The sequence below is a fragment of the Colletes latitarsis genome, chromosome 13 (assembly GCF_051014445.1).
Source record: "Colletes latitarsis isolate SP2378_abdomen chromosome 13, iyColLati1, whole genome shotgun sequence".
NCBI classification, from domain to species: domain Eukaryota; kingdom Metazoa; phylum Arthropoda; class Insecta; order Hymenoptera; family Colletidae; genus Colletes; species Colletes latitarsis.
In genome coordinates, this window is record NC_135146.1 from 5862008 (window position 1) to 5870941 (window position 8934).

The window sequence follows — 8934 nt, forward strand, 5'->3', positions numbered from 1 at the left end:
GTATATGCCATCGTCTGCCTCACACTTTCGTATTTTTCGCATACTTGTTGGCCAGATGCAGGGCGTTTTCTGGTTTGGATCACGTAGTAATGTGGTACCACACTCAAGCAGTGAGTTAAACCTGGATTCAATCTATATTTTAGAGGATAACTCCGCTTAGGTCAGGGTTAGGTCTGGTATTTGCCATCATCTGGCTCATACTTTCGCATTTTTCGCATACTTGTTGGCCAGATCCTGGGCGTTTTCTGGTTTGGATCACGTAGTAATGTGGTACCACACTCAAACAGTGAGTTAAACCTGGATCCAATCTATAATTTACAGGATAACACCGGTTAGGTCAGGGTTAGGTCTGGTATTTGCCATCGTCTGCATCATACTTTCGTATTTTTCGCTTACTTGTTGGCCAGATCCTGGGCGTTTTCTGGTTTGGCTCACGTAGTAATGTGGTACCACACTCAAACAGTGAGTTAAACCTGGATCCAATCTATAATTTACAGGATAACACCGGTTAGGTCAGTGTTAGGTCTGGTATTTGCAATCATCTGGCTCATACATTCGCATTTTTCGCATACTTGTTTTCCAGATCCTGGGCGTTTTCTGGTTCGGATCACGTAGTAATGTGGTACCACACTCAAACAGTGTGTTAAAACTGGATCCAATCTATATTTTACAGGATAACACCGGTTAGGTCAGGGTTAGGTCTGGTATTTGCCATCGTCTACCTCACACTTTCGTATTTTCCGCATACTTGTTGGCCAGATCCAGGGCGTTTTCTGGTTTGGATCACGTAGTAATGTGGTACCACACTCAAGCAGTGAGTTAAACCTGGATTCAATCTATATTTTAGAGGATGACTCCGCTTAGGTCAGGGTTAGGTCTGGTATTTGCCATCATATGGCTCATACTTTCGCATTTTTCGCATACTTGTTGGCCAGATCCTGGGCGTTTTCTGGGTTGGATCAGGTAGTAGTGCGGTACCGCACTGAGACAGTGAAGTAATCCTGGATACGATCTATATATTAGATGGAAAGACCGGTTAGGTCAGGGTTTGGTCTGGTATATGCCATCGTCTGCCTCATACTTTCGTATTTTTCCAATACTTGTTGGCCAGATCCTGGGCGTTTTCTGGTTTGGATCACGTAGTAATGTGGTACCGCACTGAAACAGTGAAGTAATCCTGGATTCGATCTATATATTAGAGGGTGACACCGGTTAGGTTTGGGTTAGGTCTGGTATTTGCCTTCATCTGGCTCATACTTTCGCATTTTTCGCATACTTGTTGGCCAGATCCTGAGCGTTTTCTGGTTTGGATCACGTAGTAATGTAGTACCACTCTGAAACAGTGAGTTAAACCTGGATTCAATCTATATATTAGAGGATAACACCGGTTATGTCAGTGTTAGGTCTGGTATTTGCAATCATCTGGCTCGTACAACCGCATTTTTCGCATACTTGTTGGCCAGATCCTGGGCGTTTTCTGGGTTGGATCAGGTAGTAGTGCGGTACCGCACTGAGACAGTGAAGTAATCCTGGATACGATCTATATATTAGATGGAAAGACCGGTTAGGTCAGGGTTAGGTCTGGTATTTGCCATCGTCTGCATCATACTTTCGTATTTTTCGCATACTTGTTGGCCAGATCCTGGGCGTTTTCTGGTTTGGCTCACGTAGTAATGTGGTACCACACTCAAACAGTGAGTTAAACCTGGATCCAATCTATAATTTACAGGATAACACCGGTTAGGTCAGTGTTAGGTCTGGTATTTGCAATCATCTGGCTCATACATTCGCATTTTTCGCATACTTGTTTTCCAGATCCTGGGCGTTTTCTGGTTCGGATCACGTAGTAATGTGGTACCACACTCAAACAGTGAGTTAAACCTGGATCCAATCTATATTTTACAGGATAACACCGGTTAGGTCAGGGTTAGGTCTGGTATTTGCCATCGTCTACCTCACACTTTCGTATTTTCAGCATACTTGTTGGCCAGATCCTGGGCGTTTTCTGGGTTGGATCTGATAGTAGTGTGGTACCGCACAGAAACAGTGAAGTAATCCTGGATTCGATCTATATATTAGAGGGTGACACCGGTTAGGTTTGGGTTAGGTCTGGTATTTGCCATCATCTGGCTCATTCTTTCGCATTTTTCGCATACTTGTTGGCCAGATCCTGGGCGTTTTCTGGTTTGGATCACGTAGTAATGTAGAACCACTCTGAAACAGTGAGTTAAACCTGTATTCAATCTATATATTAGAGGATAACACCGGTTAGGTCAGGGTTAGGTCTGGTATTTGCAATCATCTGGCTCATACAATCGCATTTTTCGCATACTTGTTTTCCAGATCCTGGGCGTCTTCTGGTTTGGATCACGTAGTAATGTGGTACCACACTCAAACAGTGAGTTAAACCTGGATCCAATCTATATTTTACAGGATAACACCGGTTAGGTCAGGGTTAGGTCTGGTATTTGCCATCGTCTGCATCATACTTTCGTATTTTTCGCATACTTGTTACCCACATCCTGGGCGTTTTCTGGTTTGGCTCACGTAGTAATGTGGTACCACACTCAAACAGTGAGTTAAACCTGGATCCAATCTATATTTTACAGGATAACACCGGTTAGGTCAGGGTTAGGTCTGGTATTTGCCATTGTCTACCTCATACTTTCGTATTTCTCGCCTACTTGTTGGCCAGATCCTGGGCGTTTTCTGGGCTGGATCAGGTAGTAGTGTGCTACCGCACTGAAACTGTGAAGTACTCCTGGATTCGATCTATATATTAGAGGGTGACACCGGTTAGGTCAGGGTTAGGTCTGGTATTTGCAATCATCTGGCTCATACATTCGCATTTGTCGCATACTTGTTTTCCAGATCCTGGGCGTTTTCTGGTTTGGATCACGTAGTAATGTGGTACCACACTCAAACAGTGAGTTAAACCTGGATCCAATCTATATTTTACAGGATAACACCGGTTAGGTCAGGGTTAGGTCTGGTATTTGCCATCGTCTACCTCACACTTTCGCATTTTTCGCATACTTGTTGGCCAGATCCTGGGCGTTTTCTGGGTTGGATCAGGTAGTAGTGCGGTACCGCACTGAGACAGTGAAGTAATCCTGGATACGATCTATATATTTGATGGAAAGACCGGTTAGGTCAGGGTTTGGTCTGGTATATGCCATCGTCTGCCTCATACTTTCGTATTTTTCCAATACTTGTTGGCCAGATCCTGGGCGTTTTCTGGTTTGGATCACGTAGTAATGTGGTACCACACTGAAACAGTGAGTTAATCTTGGATACAATCTGTATTTTATAGGATAACACTGGTTAGGTCAGGGTTAGTTCTGGTATTTGCCATAATCTGGCTCATACTTTCGCATTTTTCGCATACTTGTTGGCCAGATCCTGGGCGTTTCCTGGGTTGGATCAGGTAGTAATATGGTACCACACTGAAACAGTGAGTAAATCCTGGATTCAATCTATATTTTAGAGGATAACACCGGTTTGGTCAGGGGTAGGTCTGGTATTTGCCATCATCTGGCTCATACTTTCGCATTTTTCGCATACTTGTTGGCCAGATCCTGGGCGTTTTCTGGTTTGGATCACGTAGTAATGTAGAACCACTCTGAAACAGTGAGTTAAACCTGGATTCAATCTATATATTAGAGGATAACACCGGTTAGGTCAGGGTTAGGTCTGGTATTTGCAATCATCTGGCTCATACAATCGCATTTTTCGCATACTTGTTGGCCAGATCCTGGGCGTTTTCTGGTTTGGATCTCGTAGTAATGTGGTACCACACTGAAACAGTGAGTAAATCCTGGATTCAATCTATATTTTAGAGGATAGCACCGGTTTGGTCAGGGGTGGGTCTGGTATTTGCCATCATCTGGCTCATACTTTCGCGTTTTTCTCATACTTGTTGGCCAGATCCTGGGCGTTTTCTGGTTTGGATCACGTAGTAATGTGTCACCACACTGAAACAGTGAGTTAATCTTGGATTCAATCTATATTTTAGAGGATGACACCGGTTAGGTCAGGGTTAGGTCTGGTATTTGCCATCATCTGGCTCATACTTTCGCATTTTTCTCATACTTGTTGGCCAGATCCTGGGCGTTTTCTGGTTTGGATCACGTAGTAATGTGTCACCAGACTGAAACAGTGAGTTAATCTTGGATTCAATCTATATTTTAGAGGATGGCACCGGTTAGGTCAGGGTTAGGTCTGGTATTTGCCATCGTCTACCTCATACTTTCCTATTTTTCGCATACTTGTTGGCCAGATCCAAGGCGTTTTCTGGTTTGGATCACGTAGTAATGTGGTACCACACTGAAACAGTGAGTTAATCTTGGATGCAATCTATATTTTAGAGGATAACACTGGTTAGGTCAGGGTTAGTTCTGGTATTTGCCATAATCTGGCTCATACTTTCGCATTTTTCGCATACTTGTTGGCCAGATCCTGGGCGTTTCTTGGGTTGGATCAGGTAGTAATATGGTACCACACTGATACAGTGAGTAAATCCTGGATTCAATCTATATTTTAGAGGATAACACCGGTTTGGTCAGGGGTAGGTCTGGTATTTGCCATCATCTGGCTCATACTTTCGCATTTTTCGCATACTTGTTGGCCAGATCCTGGGCGTTTTCTGGGTTGGATCTGATAGTAGTGTGGTACCGCACTGAAACAGTGAAGTAATCCTGGATTCGATCTATATATTAGAGGGTGACACCGGTTAGGTTTGGGTCAGGTCTGGTATTTGCCATCATCTGGCTCATACTTTCGCATTTTTCGCATACTTGTTGGCCAGATCCTGGGCGTTTTCTGGTTTGGATCACGTAGTAATGTAGAACCACTCTGAAACAGTGAGTTAAACCTGGATTCAATCTATATTTTAGAGGATGACACCGGTTAGGTCAGGGTTAGGTCTGGTATTTGCCATCGTCTACCTCATACTTTCCTATTTTTCGCATACTTGTTGGCCAGATCCAAGGCGTTTTCTGGTTTGGATCACGTAGTAATGTGGTACCACACTGAAACAGTGAGTTAATCTTGGATGCAATCTATATTTTAGAGGATAACACTGGTTAGGTCAGGGTTAGTTCTGGTATTTGCCATAATCTGGCTCATACTTTCGTATTTTTCGCATACTTGTTGGCCACATCCTGGGCGTTTTCTGGTTTGGCTCACGTAGTAATGTGGTAGCACACTCAAACAGTGAGTTAAACCTGGATCCAATCTATATTTTACAGGATAACACCGGTTAGGTCAGGGTTAGGTCTGGTATTTGCCATTGTCTACCTCATACTTTCGTATTTCTCACCTACTTGTTGGCCAGATCCTGGGCGTTTTCTGGGTTGGATCAGGTAGTAGTGTGGTACCGCACTGAAACAGTGAAGTACTCCTGGATTCGATCTATATATTAGAGGGTGACACCGGTTAGGTCAGGGTTAGGTCTGGTATTTGCAATCATCTGGCTCATACATTCGCATTTTTCGCATACTTGTTTTCCAGATCCTGGGCGTTTTCTGGTTTGGATCACGTAGTAATGTGGTACCACACTCAAACAGTGAGTTAAACCTGGATCCAATCTATATTTTACAGGATAACACCGGTTAGGTCAGGGTTAGGTCTGGTATTTGCCATCGTCTACCTCACACTTTCGTATTTTTCGCATACTTGTTGGCCAGATGCAGGGCGTTTTCTGGTTTGGATCACGTAGTAATGTGGTACCACACTCAAGCAGTGAGTTAAACCTGGATTCAATCTATATTTTAGAGGATAACTCCGGTTAGGTCAGGGTTAGGTCTGGTATTTGCCATCGTCTACCTCACACTTTCGTATTTTTCGCATACTTGTTGGCCAGATCCTGGGCGTTTTCTGGGTTGGATCAGGTAGTAGTGTGGTACCGCACTGAAACAGTGAAGTACTCCTGGATTCGATCTATATATTAGATGGAAAGACCGGTTAGGTCAGGGTTTGGTCTGGTATATGCCATCGTCTGCCTCATACTTTCGTATTTTTCGCATACTTGTTGGCGAGATCCTGGGCGTTTTCTGGGTTGGATCTGATAGTAGTGTGGTACCGCACTGAAACAGTGAAGTAATCCTGGATTCGATCTATATATTAGAGGGTGACACCGATTAGGTTTGGGTTAGGTCTGGTATTTGCCATCATCTGGCTCATACTTTCGCATTTTTCGCATACTTGTTGGCCAGATCCTGGGCGTTTTCTGGTTTGGATCACGTAGTAATGTAGTACCACTCTGAAACAGTGAGTTAAACCTGGATTCAATCTATATATTAGAGGATAACACCGGTTAGGTCAGTGTTAGGTCTGGTATTTGCAATCATCTGGCTCATACAATCGCATTTTTCGCATACTTGTTGGCCAGATCCTGGGCGTTTTCTGGTTTGGATCACGTAGTAATGTGGTACCACACTCAAACAGTGAGTTAAACCTGGATCCAATCTATAATTTACAGGATAACACCGGTTAGGTCAGGGTTAGGTCTGGTATTTGCCATCATCCGGCTCATACTTTCGTATTTTTCGCATACTTGTTGGCCAGATCCTGGGCGTTTTCTGGTTTGGCTCACGTAGTAATGTGGTACCACACTCAAACAGTGAGTTAAACCTGGATCCAATCTATAATTTACAGGATAACACCGGTTAGGTCAGTGTTAGGTCTGGTATTTGCAATCATCTGGCTTATACATTCGCATTTTTCGAATACTTGTTTTCCAGATCCTGGGCGTTTTCTGGTGCGGATCACGTAGTAATGTGGTACCACACTCAAACAGTGAGTTAAACCTGGATCCAATCTATATTTTACAGGATAACACCGGTTAGGTCAGGGTTAGGTCTGGTATTTGCCATCGTCTATCTCACACTTTCGTATTTTTCGCATACTTGTTGGCCAGATCCTGGGCGTTTTCTGGTTTGGATCACGTAGTAATGTGGTACCACACTCAAGCAGTGAGTTAAACCTGGATTCAATCTATATTTTAGAGGATAACTCCGCTTAGGTCAGGGTTAGGTCTGGTATTTGCCATCATATGGCTCATACTTTCGCATTTTTCGCATACTTGTTGGCCAGATCCTGGGCGTTTTCTGGGTTGGATCAGGTAGTAGTGCGGTACCGCACTGAGACAGTGAAGTAATCCTGGATACGATCTATATATTAGATGGAAAGACCGGTTAGGTCAGGGTTTGGTCTGGTATATGCCATCGTCTGCCTCATACTTTCGTATTTTTCCAATACTTGTTGGCCAGATCCTGGGCGTTTTCTGGTTTGGATCACGTAGTAATGTGGTACCACACTGAAACAGTGAGTTAATCTTGGATACAATCTGTATTTTAGAGGATAACACTGGTTAGGTCAGGGTTAATTCTGGTATTTGCCATAATCTGGCTCATACTTTCGCATTTTTCGCATACTTGTTGGCCAGATCCTGGGCGTTTCCTGGGTTGGATCAGTTAGTAATATGGTACCACACTGAAACAGTGAGTAAATCCTGGATTCAATCTATATTTTAGAGGATAACACCGGTTTGGTCAGGGGTAGGTCTGGTATTTGCCATCATCTGCATCATACTTTCGTATTTTTCGCATACTTGTTGGACAGATCTTGGGCGTTTTCTGGTTTGGATCACGTAGTAATGTGGTACCACACTGAAACGGTGAGTTAATCTTGGATTCAATCTATATTTTAGAGGATAACACTGGTTAGGTCAGGGTTAGTTCTGGTATTTGCCATAATCTGGCTCATACTTTCGCATTTTTCGCATACTTGTTGGCCAGATCCTGGGCGTTTCCTGGGTTGGATCAGGTAGTAATATGGTACCACACTGAAACAGTGAGTAAATCCTGGATTCAATCTATATTTTAGAGGATAACACCGGTTTGGTCAGGGGTAGGTCTGGTATTTGCCATCATCTGGCTCATACTTTCGCATTTTTCTCATACTTGTTGGCCAGATCCTGGGCGTTTTCTGGTTTGGATCACGTAGTAATGTGTCACCACACTGAAACAGTGAGTTAATCTTGGATTCAATCTATATTTTAGAGGAGGACACCGGTTAGGTCAGGGTTAGGTCTGGTATTTGCCATCATCTGGCTCATACTTTCGCATTTGGAACATACTTGTTTGTCCGATCCTGGGCTTTTCCTGGATTGGGTCACGTAGTAATGTGGCAACACACTGAATCAGTGAGTTAAACCTGGGTCCGATCTATATTTTGGAGGATAACTCCGGTTACGTCAGGGTTAGATCTCGTATTTGCCATCATCTGGCTCATACTTTCGCATTTTTCTCATACTTGTTGGCCAGATCCTGGGCGTTTTCTGGTTTGGATCACGTAGTAATGTGTCACCACACTGAAACAGTGAGTTAATCTTGGATTCAATCTATATTTTAGAGGATGACACCGGTTAGGTCAGGGTTAGCTCTGGTATTTGCCATCATCTGGCTCATACTTTCGCATTTTTCTCATACTTGTTGGCCAGATCCTGGGCGTTTTCTGGTTTGGATCACGTAGTAATGTGTCACCAGACTGAAAGAGTGAGTTAATCTTGGATTCAATCTATATTTTAGAGGATGACACCGGTTAGGTCAGGGTTAGGTCTGGTATTTGCCATCGTCTACCTCATACTTTCGTATTTTTCGCATACTTGTTGGCCAGATCCAAGGCGTTTTCTGGTTTGGATCACGTAGTAATGTGGTACCACACTGAAACAGTGAGTTAATCTTGGATGCAATCTATATTTTAGAGGATAACACTGGTTAGGTCAGGGTTAGTTCTGGTATTTGCCATAATCTGGCTCATACTTTCGCATTTTTCGCATACTTGTTGGCCAGATCCTGGGCGTTTCCTGGGTTGGATCAGGTAGTAATATGGTACCACACTGAAACAGTGAGTAAATCCTGGATTCAATCT